The 19,945-nt window shown below is 36.4% G+C and overlaps 1 protein-coding gene across 1 annotated transcript in view; it reads left to right on the top strand.

Moving 5' to 3' along the window:
* LOC143223872 (polycomb protein Scm-like) overlaps positions 1-19,945 on the top strand; it is a 95,030-nt gene that overhangs the window by 31,726 nt on the left and 43,359 nt on the right. The gene's annotated exons all lie outside the window — the stretch shown is intronic.

The following is a 19,945-nucleotide window of genomic DNA, read 5'->3' as shown; positions in this document are numbered from 1 at the left end:
TCGTAAGTATCAGTCAGTAGGCCTAAGTATACATGCAAGTATCGTGACAACAAGATTACTCTGTGACTTCAGATTCACGTAATCAGAGATTACCAATTTGCAAATTGAACAGTCCACATGAGTGGTTGCAAAAATCATCCCTCCCATCGGGTGTAAAAAATCTACGCCCCTGATAACGGTTATTACAAATAATTATTTATATACAAAAACTTTTACAAACTTACAAACAATATTCAGACTTCTATCTCGTCTGAAAATTAAGTAATTCATAGACGGTCAAGGTCCACAACAAGTGAGTTAATTTTATGTTGATATACAGGTACACTTCACTCGACTGTAATGCCAGCTAGCTGTTTTCTTGTTTGACTTAACGCGGTTTGCAAGATTACTTGGTCTGGGGGTGTTATAATACGACGATCAATCCCACTATTCGGTGGTAAAAGAATAGCCCAAGTGTTGGCGGTGGGTGGTGATGACTAGCTGCCTTCCCTCTAGTCTTACACTGCTAAATTAGGGACCGCTATCGCAGATAGCCCCCGAGTAGCTTTGCGCGAAATTCACAACAAGCAAACAAACCAAGACTTAGCAGACAAACTATATTCTTAAACTGTTTCTTGGCGCATGTGTTCATAATCTTTACGTGAAATTCTAAAGTTCAGTTGGCCCAACAATATTCGAAGATACGCTTGTGCTTTCGTAAAACATATATTGTTCGTCCTTACTTTTTAGCAACACACATTTTACAATACAAGTTATATACATTTCTAAATATATATTAAAATAATATTAAATGCAATACACCTTTTTCATACTTACGGTCATTAATTCTAATGTAATATAGGGTTATGTACTTCAAACATTACAAATGCTATCCTAAGAATAGCAAGTGGTAGTACATTAATTCTAATGTAATATAGGGTTATGTACTTCAAAAATTACAAATGTTACCCTAAGAATAGCAAGTAGTAATTTTTACCCTTTCGTGGTTTGGTTCTTGTTTCTGCTGTGTTAATGTTTTCTCCATTTTATTGTGAAAATGTGTTCTTTTATAGTGGTGCTTCTGTTTACTTAAAAAAAAAAGACAGTTAAAATTAATATATTTACAACGGTTTGGGAGATTTTGTTCTCTATTTTTTCCTAATGCTAATCTTTTGGAAAGAAGGTTGAAGGTTTACGCAACAAAAACAGCAAAATAAAATAAGTAATTTCAAATTACAAAAACAATACACGTAATAAGAGTAATAAATGCTAACCACTCTTATCAAAACACTCAAATTGTCATATCTACTGTTTGGCTGAATAATAACCAAATAAAGAAGCAGATCTTAATGAAAACACAAACCCTGTGTATTCTTAAACTCAGTTAAAAAAGAATATAACATTAAAGCTATACAAACGCCTCTCAATGACACAGCGGTATGTCTGCGGATTTATGCCGCTAGAAACTGAGTTTCGACACCCTTGGTGGGCATAGATCAGATAGCCCTCTCTGTAATTTTGTGCTTAATAACAAATAAACAAGCTAGAGAAAGATAATGAAATTTAGTGGTATATTAGCATAGAATAAACATTGTTTATAAATTAGCATGAAGAACTAATATATTTCTGAAACAACGTCTTTCACTATACATTTCGATATTTGTAAAGATTTTGAATTTGAAATGGTTTTACTAAAATTATTCTGAGCTATTATTTTGCAAAGAAGCAACTTTTATCCTGTTTATATTTATTTTGAACTTGATAGCATATTTGTTGTTACAGGTCGTGCAATATATTTATTAGCATACTTGTAATAAAATATGTGAATATTATTTAGTTCTCCAAGTTAACTAATTATCTTGTATGACAGGGTTCCCAAAACGCTTTTGAAATGTAGAAATGTTTTAGAATTTTGTCTTATAATTTCCTAGTCTGGAAATATTCAGGAATCTTGAAAATTCATGAAATATACATGGAATTCAGGAAAATACTTTCTTTGTTTATTGAGGTTGTTTTGTTTACTTATTGGCTGCCTAATCATCATTGACAGATTGCACAAAGTCATATTTAACAGCGTTTTTTGATAAATAAGTCTCGATATTTAAGAATATTATTAATAGGTTGGTTGTTAGCAATGTGTCTTGACACTCCTGAGGAAGCTTAAATTATAGCATAAAAAATAAACATCTGAAAATTTAATGCCATAAAAGAAATAAGTATGCTAACAATAAAGTTTTACAATATTGCCTTACATACCATTTGTACTGTTGTGTTTAATCTGTAATGTTATTGATTAAATGTTTGCGATTTTTAAAGCACTGGCAGTTCAAACTTTAAACTTAAAAGTAAACAGATTGACAATGAAGAAACACTTACGAGACTTGTAACCTGTGTTGGAATTAACAGGTAACACATAGACAATTCAAGCACTTATATTGACAACTTATCTTGTTATAAATAGTAGAACTAGTCTTAAAATGCTAAATATATATTAACAACTTTTACAACAAATTTTGAGGTTATTGAAAGTTAGAAGTATATAAATACTATACACTTCACCAGACTCACCTGGCTTCTTCAGGAGACTGAGATGTAATGATTTGATTGTGTATTGGTGAGGAAGAAGCTACGTAACGAGTATCTAAACCCTATTTTTAGTATTCTAAACCTACTGACTTACCGCTGAGCAAGTGAGGTACAAAATGATTTGTATCCTTTTGGGTTTTAGGCCCATTTGCTCAGCTCAGCCAAATTTGGAATTAAGCACAAAGCTACACAATAGGCTATCTGTGCTTAGCCAGCCATGGGTATCGAAACTCGGTTCCTTGCGATGTGAGTCCGCAGACATGTCTCTATGCCACTGAGAGGTGGGCCCATTTGAAAGACATGGGAAGGTCAAGTGTATATCAGACATCTTTCTCCCTCCTTAGTTGTTGATTAAAGCGATTATACTTTCTATTTGTATATCCGGGAAAATATAATTTTATAACACATTAGGATTAGAATATGCATCCAACAATGCGAGTATTCGCTCTACCCACATTCAAGGCCATGGCTGTGTACGGAATACAAGTAGTATTCACATTGAATCCAACAGTATCATCACTTCACTTGTTTGTGCGAAAGTTATGCACAGTGCAAGCAGTTCCAGTTATAATACACACTTTTCACTAATTTAAATTATTTGATGTGCATATTGCATATAGGTGACTATTATATATTATAATTACGAGTTAACAAATAACAGGTCGGAGTTCTGTAAATAATAATAATAATAAAAAATTGGAAATTTGTACATCAAGCTTCTCCCATGATCAGAAAATAAAAACAATCACACTTTGAGAAAATAAAGACAAATTTCAATTACACTGTAAAAAATTGATAAGATTGGTGCAACTTCAATTAAGAATGACAAATCTGAACGTTAGACACACACACAAAATGACAGCTGACTTTTATAAATATTAGATGGTAATCAGTGGAAAAACAGTAGTATCACTTTTCATAACTTTTATATAAATTTATAAAAACCATATTAGTCGTTTATTCTCTACATTATGACTGCATCAAGAATGTTTACATTATTTATAATGTTAAAGAGCGCAGTTTGAAAAATTGAAAATTTTAGTTATTGCTGAAAAATATATTTTGGAATGTTTTTTTTTCATGTTGTAAAAAAATATCAAGTATTCTTTAAAGGTTGCCTTCCCCCCACAATGGAATAACGGTATGCCTGCGGACTTAAAACGCTAAAAACTGGGTTTCGATATGTGTGGTGAGCAGAGCACAGATAGCCCTTTGTGTAGCTTCGTGCTTAGTTACAAATTTTAAAATTAATTTTATTGCATAATTTGAATACTATTCGTTCATGCTTATACACATTTAACTGCGTATTATCAAACTTAGTAATAGTAATGTCTAATTAATAATTATTAATACTAATAGTATATCTAATTTAATCAGCAGTATGTAATGTAAGGCTCAGCTGAAACACTACTTTGTTTCCTAACCTCTTTAGCAGCACCGACCTACTCTATTGCATCGTTTCGCGTTCAAGCTTTTGGTCTTTATGTAGACCTAGCAGGGTCAGATCCTCCTTATACCTCTTCTTCCCCCTTGAACTCCCTTCTGTGTGGATTCCTATACGTGGTGAGGGGACCTCCCAGGGAAGGTTATTGCACTTCAGCTTACCTCCTCTGGGATCTAAACATCCATCCACGTGTTTGCCGTGCGTCGTGACCCGTGAATGGGAGGAGAGGATCCTCGAGGTTGAGGGGTCCAACCTTTGGCCTTGAATTCCTGTAGACGAGCGGCCTTGGGCCTAAGGACAATTGGCTGGTCCACTTGGGCGAGAGTCAACCAAGAACCAGTATTGGATGTTCTGAATAGACGTTGTTGACATTGTATCTGATGCTTGTGTTTGGGTATAGTGCTCACGTTGCTGCAGTGTCCTTGATTGGCATTTTAGTGCATCCCCTCTTAGGGCTCCATGGTGGGTGGGGTCAATGGGAACCGAAAAATTATTTTTTTTTATCATAGATCCTCCAAATAAAACATTAAATAAACTCATGGAAAAACAGTCCACAGGTAAAAGCAGCAATCTTCAGCATCTGTAACACCTGTATCTCATTTTCTCATAGTAAATTCTCCTTCAAATAAACCTATAGGGCAAATGTCTCCCTTTTTCATTTAAAAGGTACTAGAGAGACTTGTTAGCTCTCCAATGTCAGTCAAAAAGCTTCGCTCTTGTGACATATTGGTGGAAACATCCACATGTCAATACAGTAAACTTCTCTTGCATTCAAAGGCGATTGGGGATATATCTGTTGAGGTTGCACCTCATGCTACTTTGAATTCGTCATGAGGAGTTATTGTTCAGAGGGGGTTGAAGAACATTCCCGGGGCAGAAATTCTCGCTGATTTCTCCACCCAAGGAGTTTCTGCAGTGAGGCATACCTCCACTCACAAAAATGGAATTATGATGTCAACCAATGTTCTCATTCTAACATTTACATCACCATCACCTGCATTATCAAGGCAGGTTATCTTAATTGCAAGGTACAGCCATACATTCCAAACCCTCTCAGATTTTTCAAGTGTCAGCAGTTCAGTCACTGTAAGGCATCATGTCATGGTTCCTTGATGTGTGCTCGTTGTGGTGGCAAAAACCATGATGCCTGTGAGCGTGAAACAGACCCTCATTACGTCAATTGCAATGGCTCTCACCCGACTTACTTTCGTTCTTGCACTAAATGTTTGGAAGAAAAAGAGGTGTAGCATTTGAAAACAACGATGAAGGCTCAAAAGTTGCTGTCCACCACTTCATCTTGGACATATGCTGCTGCACTTTATTCCACTACCACAGTGGGAGTGCAGACGGATCTCTCTGTGCCTCCAAAAGAATCGTTTTCAAACCAAATGAAAAGTCTTTGAACCTCTATGCTTAAAAAGTTGATAAATCAACATCAACGCCCATCTCTGTCTCTAACATACATTACAGTAAACCAAAAGATCCACTTCCTTTGTTCTAGGTATGGGAATTTCCTTGGGTACATCTTCTTCCACCCCACGATGCAAAACGATCATTAGTTCACGTCCTCAGTCACTGGATTCCTCTTTCAACAACAAAGACCTGACCAATCGACCCAAGGCAGGATCCATGGAGGTCGAAAGACCTCTCTCGAATAAAGACAATAAAGAAAAAAGACGTGGTTATAAACGGAAGGGCTTTCTGCCAAATTCGCTTATACATAAATAAAAATGGCTGTCCAATGAAATTGTGGAGGTTTACATTCTAATCTGGATGACACTAGAGCACTGATTGCTTTCTACCATCCTGTATGTCTTTCCTTACAGGAAACACTTCTCAAACCTGCCAATACAGTCACCTTTCGGCGGTTTTCTTTATACAGAAATGACAGACTGTGTGATGGATGAGTGCATGGAGGGGTGGCACTGTTGGTTGATCAGCACATGCCCACCATGTCTTTGCCACACGACACACCCTTGTAAGCAGTAGCCATCTGTGTTTCCTTGAGTCTTACCAACACTGTTTGTTCTCTCTACCTGCCACTAGGAGAGACATATTATCAATCAGCCCTTGCTGCTCTCATTGAACAGTTGCCATCTCCCTTTTTTATCCTGAAGGACTTTAATGAACATCATTCTCCTTTAGGGAAGTGCAGATATTGAGGGAAGGGGTCACTCCATAGAGCATATGCTCTCTGATCACAACTTTTCTCTTTTCAATTCTGGTTCTTATACTTATTTTCATGCACCTAGCCAGTCCTTTACTACTATTAATCTCTCAGTTTGTTCCCCTTCACTATTCTCCCACTTTTCATAGAAGGTTGACAATAACCCACGAGGCAGTGATTATATTCCTATAAGTTTGAAGGAGACTGGCCGTGGTCGATGCCATATGACACGCATGCTCCAGTGGAAGCTGGATCAAGCAAACAGGCTTTCTTTCACTGCTCTTGCAGCACTTGATCCTACCATCGTCTGTAAGCCATCAATAGATGACTCTGTGGCAGCAGTAACTAACTGTATTATACAGGCAGCTGCTCAATATATTTCTTAAACTTTGTCACGTTTTCTACAATATCCTTCTCCGTGGTGGAATCCTGCCTGCTACATTGCATGGAAGACTAAAAAACGGGCCTGAAATACTCTTTGTAGATTAACTTCACAACCAGCATATCTTCTATCACCAGTTCCAAAGTCATATTGAGAAGATTTAAAAGTTAGTGGGCAATATATTCTGTCCCCCTCTCCCTCTTGCTCTATGATGGCCAAGAAGTGGAAGTAGCTGACGCCTAGAGCATTGCCAATACTCTAGGTGAAAGCTTTTGCCAGGTATCTAGCACTTCTGCTTCATCCTCCATCTTCTTAGCCATCAAGATTCGGGCAGGGTGATCATTTCTTTCCTTTCAAGCTGATTGTCTCTATGACTATAATCGTCCCTTTACACTAGTGAATTTCAAACTGGCCCTTCATCGGTCTGGCATTACATCAGTCAGACCTGTTGATGTACACTATGAAATGCTGCACCATCTATCCTGCTTCTCTTGCTATTCTTCTGATTGTTTTAACCTAGGGATCACCAAACTTTTTCACAGGGGGCCAGATTACTTGGGAAATGAGAAGTGCGGACCACATGATTATTATGTTCAATACTCATAAGCTAGAGCAAAAGCTCTCTGTAAAAGACTTAACACTAAATTTAGGATGCCACATTAGCCATGTGGGAGTAACATGCAATATACACATATAATAAAAAACAAACAGAAATACAACCAACATTTTTATTCACCAAAAGGTTATCAAAGAAGGTAACATTAGCAAAAACAATTGTCACATCGCACATAGTGCGATATTTGAATTCACATATTTGAATTTTACTAAGCTGCAAAAAAAGTTAATGAGATTTATTATGGCGTTTCGCTTTCAAAATATCTTCAATGTTCGGTTTTGAAATGCTTTCAAATGTTCATCAGTCAACTTTGATCGATGTACCGACTTCACATACTTCATTATTGAAAAGGCTTGTTTACAGACATAAGTTGTTCTGAACACTGATGCCATACCAGATGTGAACTGCTTCAGCTTTGGAAAATCATCTTCAGGTATGCAGCTGTAAAATTCAATAAATTGCCCCTCTCTGTATTTTGCTTTCAACAAGTTATTTCCTTGCAAATCGATGACCTCCAGCTGAAGTTCCACTGTCACGTCATCAATGACACAATCAAAAGGATTCTGAAAAAGGAGAATGTCACTTTCGATTCTGTCGAGATCCGAAAATCTCTCTAAAAATGCTTATATAATTCACCAATAATCTTTTTCTGAAACTCCAGGTTGACATCTTCTGTGATTCCAGCATGAAACTCATTGAAGCACTGAAAATGGGAGATGTTTCCTCCTTCCAAATGTGCTTCAAACAATGACAGCTTTCTCCGAAATCCTTTAATGATTCTATAGAGATCACAGACAAGGTTATTCTTCCCTTGAAATTTCAAGTTCAATTCATGTAGAATGTGATGTCAACCAAAAATGACAACTTTGTCAACCAGGTTGGATCCGACAGAAGTGGATTGGCTCCATATTTCTCGATAAGAAATATATCTATTTCTCTTCTCAGCTTATAAAAACGAGACAAGACGTTACTGCAGCTGAGCCACTGACCACTGTGTGATAAGGCAAGTCACAGAAATCCGAATCAATCTCTTCAAGAAACGCCTTGAACTGGCGATGATTAAGTGCATAACCCCCGAATGAAGTTCACTGCAGAAATGACTAATTTCAGTACGCAAAAAATATCAAAGTATTTTCCACAGAGTGCTTGCTGATGTATGATGCAGTGTATTAACAGAGCACTTGGGAGTTGAAGATCTTCCAACTGTTTCCTGATCAGCCCCACCAGACCCTTCTTTACTCCAGCCATGTTTTTTCCTCCATCAACTGTTACACCTCTAAGCTGATTCCACTGAAGGTTATAAGTCTTGCAAAGTTTCATGCACTTCCATGAAAATGTCTTCTTCAGTTGTTCTTCCGTGTTCTGAAAGTCCAAATTAACTCCACGAATGAACACGAAAAGTTGTGACGTACTCGAGAGATCAGTAGACTCATCCAATGCCAGAGAATACTATAGGAAGTTTCTAGCTTTTTGGCGTATCTGTAATGCGATGTTATCTCCAGGTTCTTCTGCTCTCTGTACAACTGAAGTTGCTGAAAGGCTGATATTTTCAAAGAAATAGGCTTTTTCAGGACACAGCTCATTTGCTGCTTCCATCATACACTCTTTGATGAAGTTATAGTCAGTAAAAGGTTTTCCTCGCTCTGCCATCCTATGCACTATTTTTTAACTTGTACGAGTCACAGATTCATTTTCAGCAAACTTTCTCGTGAAAAGATTCTTCTGAGATTCAAAAACACGTTTCATGGATTCAAATTTCTCAGAACGGAACTTTTTTGAAAATTTCAAATATGTTGATATATGTTTTGTTTCATAGTGACGCCAAAGATTGTACTCTTTCAAAACGGCAACACTTTTGGTGCATATCACACAAGTAGCTTTCTGGTTTTTTTGTTTCCATAAAGAAGTACTTTTCTCCCCATTCTTCATTGAAAGCACAACACTTAGAGTCTACTTTTCTTCTTTTAAAAGCAGCCATAACGATGGGTGAAAGAAAACAGGATCTGAAAATGAAAAACACAGAATGCTGTGAGAAAAGTATTGTACTGGTCCAAGAACGCAAAAACAAAATATATTGAAATGTACGTTTGCCACGACACTTACCTAAGAACGAATTACGAAAAGCGCATAACCCGACTACTAAGAGAAATGAGCTTGCTGAAGCGGTAACCCTAGGCCGCTGAACTTACAAGACGAGTCGATAGGAAGAGGGTTAAGTCTGTACTTGTTTTCGAAATCCTAATGCTTTCATAGATACGTGCCTCGATATGAATAAATGGGCAGCAAGGACGAAAAAAGAATTTTCCTATTGGTTAAAAATGCGCATGACAGCCTTGTTTCTTTTTATCATAAGGTATTGTGTTTGCCAGCTCAAAGCAACATTCCTGTGAGATTTATTTTGTTATGACAATCGAACATTTGATGAAATGTCACTTTTTATTTCCAAGCGGCTAGTTGCTGGCGGGCCGGAAAAATGACCTTAAGGGCTGTATCCGGCCCGCGGGCCGTAGTTTGGTGACCCCTATTTTAATCTATCTGGCAGGAAAATGTTTTTCTGATGCCTGACACCAGGCTACTGTTCTACCTTTCTGTAAGCCTGGGAAGGATCCCAAGATTCCTTCAAACTACTGTCCGATTGCTTTGATGAGCTGTCTGTTAGAAAGGATGGTTACTGCTCGCCTTGTTTGGTTCCTCGAATCAAACAACAACAACTTCCTTTCTCCCACCAAGTGTGGGTTCTGACAACAGCACTCCACCATTCAACACTTGATTTGACTTGAAACATCAATCAGAGAAACCTTTCTCAAACGACAACATCTTTTATCAATATTCTTTGATATTGAGAAGGTTTATGGCACAACATGGAGAAATGACAATTTGCGAGATCTCCATATATACATGGGTTACGTGGCCATTTGCCCATTTTTATTAAGAATTTGTTAATGGACAGGCGATTCTAACTTCGTGTGGGTTTGACACTTTCCCGTTCTTTTCTACAGGGATGTGTTTTGAGTGTCACACTTTTCAGTATAAAGATTAATGCCATCACTGAACAACTCCCTCTTACTGTTGTAAACAGGCTCTATGTTGACGACTTTCACAACTCATGTCAGTCATCGAATTTGAGGTAAACTGAGCGGCAGCCACTGCCAACTCTTGGGTTACTCTTTTACCAACGAATAATGGGATTGATAGTCACATTACAACACCCCCACGGCTAAAAGGGGCGAGCATATTTGACGTACCCCTTAGGTTACGAGTCAAGTGCCCTAAGCACCTGGTCATTCTGGAGCATTTTGTTTTTTCAGTTTCTTTATGTTTGTAGGTGCAATATTTATATCAGGTCATCCTATAAGTAATGTCAGAAAATGTAACACAGAAAGTGCATCATCATTTCTCTCTTTGCAGAAGGCTTTAATAACTAAAATATGTAGTAGGACGTGTGTAAAAATGTTGAGATAAATAAAAGAAACTAAGCTAACTCCACTTTTTCTGATCATTAATCAAATAAACACATATTAAGATGGATGTTTCTGAGGAACTCATTAGGCGTATAATGCTTTATGAGTTTAAAAAAGGCAATAATGCAGCAGAAACTACACGAAACATTCAAAGTGTTTATGGTATGGAATCTCCCAATGAAAGAAAATGTTGAAAGTTGTTCCAGAAGTTCAGATCAGGTAACTACAGCTTCAATGATGTGCCACGTTCAGATCGTCCTGTTGAGTTTAATGATGACTTGCTGCCGGCTGCATTTTATGAAGATTGTGCTGTAACAGTAGAAGAACAAGCATAGAAGCTTACTTCAACCCATTCAACAGTTCGCCGTCATCTGCAACAGCTTGGAAAGGTGTCAAAACTTGGAAAATGGATCCCTCATGATTTGACAGAAGCCAACCTCAAAGCAAGAATGGAAATTTCTCTGCACTCTCGCGAACGTAACTCTCCTTTTTTGGACAGGTTGTGACTGGAGATGAAAAATGGATACATTATATTAAACACCGCAGACAATGGCTCAGTGCAGGTAAACTGACTAAAGCACAACCCAAAATGTACCTCCACCCTAGGAAAGTCTTGTTAAGCATTTGGTGGAATATTGTTGGTCTGATCCAATTTTGATGTGCTGCCACTCAATGTAACAATTACATCAGACTTCCATTGTCAACAGTTAGAGCGCTGGAATGTTGCACTGAAAGAAAACAGGCCTGCACTGATCAATTGTAAAGGTGTTGTGTTACACCAGGACGGCCTCATACAGCAAGGATCACACCTGTAGAGATTGAAGAGCTAGACTGGGAAAAACTTTCACATCCTCCTTGTTCTCCAGACCTTACCCCATCTGATTATCATCTATTCTAAAGTTTGCAAAACTATCTTGATGGAAAAGAGCTTGGAACACATGAAGATGTCAAAATACCCTCTTTCCATTCTTCTCCTCCAAACCCCCGGAAATTTCTAGAAGTTGCATTCAGAAGCTTGTGAATCATTGGCAGGAAGTAATTAATAATAATGGAACATACATTATTGATTAAATAACATTAAAAGCATTTGAAATCCTTTCTCTTTTTCTGAACCTAAAATCGGACATTACTTGAGGGATGACCTGATATATGCAGGAATAGCATATTCTATTACCGGATGTATATAAATTATATAAATTTTGACTGTTTTCAGCAGATTTACCAACATTTTTACATGAAAATATCCTGTAACATATTTGTTAATAATTTACTTTCTGTGTGGTTTTCAAAATAATTTTCATCATAATGTTTTAAAACGAGACCTAAAACACAAGCGATTTCGAATAGTTGACTATTCTCATTCTTTATTATCTTAAAGAAGAATAGTGAACTATTCGAAAGCTCTCAAATTTTGTGTCCTATTTGAAAACATTACCTTTCCAGTGATCCTGTTTACTAACTTGTTTATCAGATTTTGTATGGTAAGTTAGGCAGAGGAATTTTGCTTAAGAAGCAGTATTTAGAACAGTTCTCTTTATATATAATTTTGATTTGTGTTTACGAAGTTGTATCTTTTTTAAAAATATCAGTAATTTGGTTTTTGATTGTTAATTTTTATTGGATGTTTTTCATAAAATTTTATTATTTGATTTAATACGAATTGAAGATTTGTAGTTGCTATGAACAGGTTAGGGGAACTCTTCCAAATAGCTACATCATCTGCGAATTGTAAAGTCGTACATCAGTTAATGTCTATTAATGGCATATCACTTATATACATAATAAGGAAGATAGCAATAACTATCCCACCCTGAGGACCAACCGCCTCAAGAGTATATTACTCTGAGTAGGCGCCTTTCATACTTACACTAGATTGTCTATTATCTAGAAAGTTGGATAACCAGCGAATAACACCTGCCGATAATTCTAATTGCCACAATTTGTTACGGAGCCTATTATGTCATACAGTGTCGAATACTTTTCCTGTGTCCCCCGCTCATACAACTGTAAGTCTACGTATTTACAATGCTAAAATCAGAGGTAAAAGGGCCAGAATGTTTGGTATAATAGGGATTCGAACTCGCGACCCTCGGATTACGAGTCGAGTGCCCTAACCACCTGCCCAAATAGAAAACATATCTATAAAGGTAAATAAAACGCGACCCATATTCCAGAATGTAACTTTATTACGTAAGTATTTCGTTATTACTTGCTCGTCAAGACCTATCAGTATTTTAGAAATTAACTAATTCAGTTATATCTAAATTTAAGTGAAGAAATCGTTAGGATATTCATAACTCCCAATGAAGCTGTAATAACGCAATGCTGAGCTATTAAAGTTACATTCTGAAGATATAGGTTGTGATTTTATTTACATTTGTAAAATGTTATTTAAATTTGTCATTTAAATTTGTGATAGTAAAGTTAGATACATTTTTGTAATTGAGCCTAAAGTAAGGATGTAATATATTATAACCTACTCAAGCCGAGTGCAGTCCCACAGGGGGGACAGCGGTAACTCTCGGAACCTTAAACCCTAAAATCCGGGATTTCTGTACTTCGCGGTGCACACAGAAGGTGGGTTATGTGTCTTTATTTTCCAACAAATCGAAGTGCGTAAAATTTCTCACGAAATTAAAAATATCAATTTAATTCTAAACCAAAATCATTTCTGCGTAAACTATTTTGCTGTTACATCACCGAAGTTATAAAAAACGTTGAAAAATCTATTAATATTTAAGGTAAATAAAACAATGATGTATACATCCAGAATATATCTTTATTGGACTGGCATGGCCAGGTGGTTAGGGAACTCGACTCGCAATCTGTGAGTTCGAATCCTCGTCCCACCGAAAAGGTTTTTTTTGGGCTACTCTTTTACCAACGAATAGTGGGATTGACCGTCACTTTATAACGCCCCCACGGCTGAAAGGGCGAGCATGTTTGGCGCGACGGGGATGCGAACCCGCGACCCTCAGATTACGAGTCGCACGTCTTAACACGCTTGGCCATGCCGGGCATATTGTTAAAAAGGGAATTGAGTCCGACTATGTCGGATGGGCTACTCCATACTGCCTATTCACAGGCGCGATCCCACTACTGCACGACGCGGGAACTTTTGCCTGCTGCGTTTCCGACCTGGGCCGGTTCGCTCCTCATTATTCAAGCTGGTGATCCTCGGCTCCCCTAAGATCACAATATCGACGCCGAGCTTAGTGTGAACGCCCGATCAACATAGGTCAGTATACAGCAGATTTCCCAACCTCAAACCCTCCACCAACTCCGGCCTCCAAATAGCTGGATTACAGGAGAATGCCACAACCCCCCAGCCATCTCGGAGAAGCCTCCAATTTATTATGTTTCGTATTACGATTTCAAATAGCCGAAAATATTAACGTAATTTAGAAGTTAATTGAATTTCGATATGTATCAAGTATATGATATTTTACAAGATTGATACACACATTTTTTTCCTTAACTTAAACATATTTTAATATAAAAATTTCAATTTATAATAATAGTTATTAGAAATAATTATTTATATAGAAAAAATTACAAACTCACAAACTATTCAGTCGTCTATCTGGCCTGGAACTCAATATTTTATCGACTGTGCAGGGTCCACAACCGGTGAATCAACTTTATGTTTACACTTCATCTGACGGGAATGTTAGCTAGATCTCTACATTTGTGTCTTCACAGCAGACAGTTGCCGTCCATTCTACAAAGTTTCATAGATCTGTTTGTGTTTAGCTTAACGCAGTTTACAAACTCACTTTTCATAAAGGAAGATAATTGCTTACCTCGTAAAAATACTAAGTCCGATATATTTAAGTTGAACAGTTCGTGATGGTCGAAATCTATAAAAACTCCAAACCAAACTAGAAACCAAAGTAAAAATGTAGTCATAAGACGGCTGGTATGGGTATTAAAACTTTAATTAAAATGAAGCATAGAACAACGTTCTGACCTTCTTAGGTCATATTCAGATTGAAGTTTTAATACTCATTCCAGCCGTCTTATGAAAACAGTATTTTATTACTGTTTCTCGGCTAGCTTTTATACCAATTAGGCGAGGTTTTTTACCGTTCAACAATATTCGAAGATACGCTAGTGTTTTCGTAAAACATATACAGTGAAACCTGTCTTAGGCGGAATCGCACGGGAACGAGTAAAATTTCCGGCTTAGACATAGTAAACATGCATTTCCTTAATTATATATAATTTTTGAGCGGAACGTTATGCTTGTTTGACTCAAAGGAAGACGTTTGTGAATAAAGTTATTATACTGTTTGTGCTATATTTATTTCAATAAGGACAAAACAGACATTCAAAGTATACATAAGTACACAAAATCTTAATCGCATTTACTTGAAGAAAGTGTCCAGTTTCAACTGTTTCGTATGGCCAAGCGCGTCAGGCGTGCGACTCGTAATCCGAGGGTCGCGGGTTCGCGCCCGAGTCGCGCCAAACATGCTCGCCCTCCCAGCCGTGGGGGCGTATAATGTAACGATCAATCCCACTATTCGTTGGTAAATAACTTAACACTTTTGATGAAGTTGGAATTTTTATTTCCTCACTTTCCTTTCCATTTTGAGTAGCCCAAGAGTTGGCGGTGGGTGGTGATGACTAGCTGCCTTCCCTCTAGTCTTACACTGCTAAATTAGGGACGGCCAGCACAGATAGCCCTCGAGTAGCTTTGTGCGAAATTCCAAAACAAACAAACTCACACTGTTACCATCTTGTGATTCTATTATAGATTTTAAATCAATTTCATCAGTTTCTGTTAAAACATTTTTGTCAACGTTCACAAAACTTTCTGCGTCCACAGAATCATCTGCATCAATCTTCTCAGAGTTTGGATTTCTCCAGAATTATCATAACAAACAACTTCTCCACAATCTCTGCCATTATTAACAATATATTCAAAGTTTCAAAAGCACTTTTTTACACATTCATCTTTTATGCATTTCATTGAATGAGTTAAAAATACAATTGCATCTAACATGTCAGTTTTAATGGTCATTTCAGATGCTCTCTTACAGTCGTCCGTGTTTGCAATAATATACTGAAGCATCAATTTTTCTGTATTTCAATTTTATACGCTGTATAATTCCATTAACTAGTGGTTGTAGAACTGATGTTGTACATGGAGATAGAAATACTAAACGAACATTTGAAAGTTGAACTTTTGGGTGACAAGTTGCATTATCTAGGAAAAGTAGTATATTCCTATTTTATTGTTCCATTCTTTTGTTTAATTTAATTGCAAAAATAATTACGACAAAAAAAAGAACAGGATATATTTAACCAATAATTACGGTAACATAATGTCCGAGAATTTATTAATATTTAAACAAATTATTAATACAATACAAAATTAACATTTAATGAAAAACATTTTTCTGCCTTACTCAGGTTCTAATCCTACTTATTGAGCGGTGAGGTAGGTGAAAGTTTTTCGTCTGCGTTACACAGGTTTCGCCATATAGAAGGCTTTGTATAAGAGAAATCTTAATATGATGTTGCAAAATTTTGATATTTCTGGCTTGTAGTGGTTTCCGCGTTACGCTGTTTCCAGCTTAGACTGGTTGTCGTCTGTCTTATATTGTTGATTCTCAGTCTCGAAAATCCACTACAAATTTAGAAAACAGGGTGGACTTACGCAATTCATATTCAACAATGTACGTCATATGACATCAAAATAAATGTATAACAGTACGTACCTCCGTTACAATAAGAATATACATTGCCATTGCTCAGAATTAATGTGTAGAGAGACTAAAAGTCATTTATTATTGATCAAGTCAATGAACATTAACACAGACTGAGAAAGTAGATCTAAATTGACATTTTTGCCAGTAATAATAGTCCGTTATGCATGTTGTTTAATGAATGCTTTCAAACAAACAAAGTGGGAGCTAAATACGTTGCTGTTTTGCATTAGATCTATGTAAAAATAATAATAGCACTAGCAAGACCATAAGGCCCCAATAATAAAAATCACTCATATACGACCACATTGTCTTGAATGCGGGCCTTCATTTCGTTTTATAACATTAATCCTCTTCTTCTTTAAGTCTTTATTTGTCGTGAATTGGTGGAAAGATTCCTTTTTGCATCCATTGACGCTTGTTTTTCTGTATAACGCTCGTCAATGATGCAATTCAGCACCGAGCATTAGGCCGTGTTGTTAGCACTAACTTTTATATCCTAACTTTGAAATCGTGTTAGTGAGACCGTGGTTTACACCTGTCAATCAATATCAAACTGACTTTAAGTACCGAGAAAAAGTGCGTGGTTTAAACCCGCTTTTTAACAGATACAGTGACGTGCCTTGTGTTTGTTTGTTTGTTTGTTTGTTTCTATTATCAGTATAATGTTCATAACATAAGATTTTGTCTCATTACGTTAAATGAATATCAGCGCAGCCAATAGAATATTCCAAACTAGTGACAGTTTGACCCTTTTCTCTGGGTTTTATCGGTCTCACTTATCTATGATAAATTACAGGAGAGACAACCTTTTCAATAAATTCCATTATTTGTGTTGTTAATGTGCTTCTTAGTTAACAACCTACTCATTCTTCTATCTTTTTTTTTACAAGTTGTAGGTTTTTGAAACCGTTATTACATATCTTTAGTAAATTTTCATTAATACTTTGAAAATGAGATAATGTACACAATACTATGTTTTCATGATCACGATCAGTCTTTTGATCTCACCTTCTATTCTGTCTAGCAAATGTTTTATCAGATCTTGTGAGTAATTAATGATATTAGCAAAGCTTTTCATTAGATACAGTTTTCTATTTTAAGTTTTCGAATCCTCATCACATGGGGACGTTATAATGTCACGACCAATCTCACTATTCGTTGGTAAAAGAGTAGCCCAAGAGTTGGCGGTGGATAATGATGACTAGCTGCCTTCCCTTTAGTCTTACACTGCTAAATTAGGGACGGCTATCGCAGATAGTCCTCGTGTAGCTTTGCGCGAGGCCCGGCATGGCCAACCGTGTTAAGGCGTTCGACTCGTAATCCTAGGGTTGCGGGTTCGAATCCCGGTCGCACCAAACATGCCCGCCCTTTCAGCCGTGGGGACGTTATAATGTTACTGTCAATCCCACTATTCGTTGGTAAAAGAGTAGTCCAAGAGTTGGCGGTGGGTGGTGATGACTAGCTGCCTTTCCTTTAGTCTTACACTGCTAAATTAGGGACGGCTAGCGCAGATAGCCCTCGAGTAGCTTTGCGCGAAATTCAAAAACAAACTAAAAAGATTCTTTTAACTTTACTTCAAGTATTGCACATGGCTATTGCGCCACTAAAAGGTGTTTAATAATACTCAGCATTTATTTGCAATCATGTACTGACAACGCAAAGGAACGCAAATAGTAAAATACATATTGGTATACAACTGAAATTTATTTCATGAATCTTTCCGATTTTTATTAACAATTATTATTTTTACCCTACTATTTAACGGTTGTATTATCGATGGCGTAATGCTGGAGAGTCACTTGTATTACAAAATTTGTAGTGCACACTGAAGGGATATACACATTGTAACAAGAAAAAAACGACTTTTACACATCATATATATATATATATCGTTTCGCCTTTGCGTTTTTCTAAGGGTTAACACTCCTACAAAACGTGGGGCCTAATAGGCCCCAGAGCAACTTGAAAGGTTATTAATATTAGGCTAATAATTTTGTATTTAAATGAAATTGCCATTTAAATCCGTTAATGAATGGATTAACGAGATTCCCACTGTCCCTATCTACTATCTAGCAAAACCACAGCCAGGGGAACGGGCTTGGAGAAATCAGGACTAGAAACGTCTTTTCGTAGGAGTGTTAATGCACATAACTGTTTGACATTAGAATAGACTTTAAATTATAAAATTGCTTGCAATGATTTATTTTTCGAATTTGCCGTAACTTGCGTCTAACAATAAATAAATGCTATAATTGTTTCATTATTCTTCTAATATTGTAGTATAGTTATAATACTAGCTACACCAACGTATTACATATATACTTATTTTATGAGATATAAAAATAAAGAAAAACTACAATATATGTTTTATGATTAGCTAAAAAATTAATAGACGGAAAATAGAAGCTGCTAAGCAATAATAATAAGTGGAAAAGATACAAAACTGATAAGCAGTGTTAAAAGTATATTGTAAGACTGTGTAATACTCCAGGCCAATGCACTGCTAACTATTATATTTATAATGTTACGGTCAATCCCATCATTTTGAAGGCACCTTACTAAGAGAATTTGTTACAAATATTTTGTGCATACTTTGTATTAAATACAATGACAAGATCCAAAAAGAAATTAAAAGGCGCAGCGTGCAAGAGCTAGCTAGATAAGGTATAAGGTACTGAACTGAAAATTACAATCATCAATCGTACAGGCCCATTTTGAGTCACATTATTCTCATTTAAGAGTGAACTTTATCAAATTATATTTACAACTTGCAGTCGATAGTTGGAAATTTTCATATGTTACAATACTTACAACGTTTGGACACTTAATATGATCATTTTTAAGTAACACACTACAATTATATTTAAATATTATTATGATAACTATTCGTATGATAAAAAGTATTAAAATTAAAGATGCAGAACGTTGCATCTGTAAACTATTCGTGATAATCGTGCATTAAGATGACAGTAGTACCTAGTACAAAGGATGTTGATATTTACGTAAATATGTGAATAGATGGATAGTGTGCAGAAATATAAAAAAAGCTAAAGAGACATTCCTGGATGTATATTAATTTTGAGGTAATGTGTTTTACTTGGTAAGGCTTATGCTATTTTATTTTTGTTTATGTTGTGTTCTTATTTTGAATATGGAGGCACTGTATTCGAAAAATGTGTGGAGATTTGATTACATATAGCAATTTTCATTTAAGGGGGAGGTGTTATTTTAGTTAGTTAGTTAGTTAGTTAGTTATCACCATTAGATTCCATCAAGGAACATAGGGGCGCAATCGCTTGCGGATTCTTCAACAGGTATTTAAGTGAGTAGGTTGTTAGCCCACTGCACTGAGCAGTCCCTAATTTAGTAGTGTAAGACTAGAGGGAAGGCAGCTGGTGTTATTTTACTTGTGCATATAATTTATGTCCAGTTTCATTTATATATAAATTGGAACAGTCGTTATATATGGTTCATTGTTATGGAGGCTCATCACAGGTTTTCTAGCATTTGTTTGATTTTTGAATTTTGTATGTATATTTATGTTCTAGTTGTGTATTAATCTTTGCCATATTTTTCTAAGGAAAAACCTTATT

Source organism: Tachypleus tridentatus, chromosome 8, assembly GCF_004210375.1.
Source record: "Tachypleus tridentatus isolate NWPU-2018 chromosome 8, ASM421037v1, whole genome shotgun sequence".
Lineage (NCBI taxonomy): Eukaryota > Metazoa > Arthropoda > Merostomata > Xiphosura > Limulidae > Tachypleus > Tachypleus tridentatus.
Note: the sequence above shows the minus strand (reverse complement) of the source record. Positions and strands in the feature narration are given on the sequence as shown.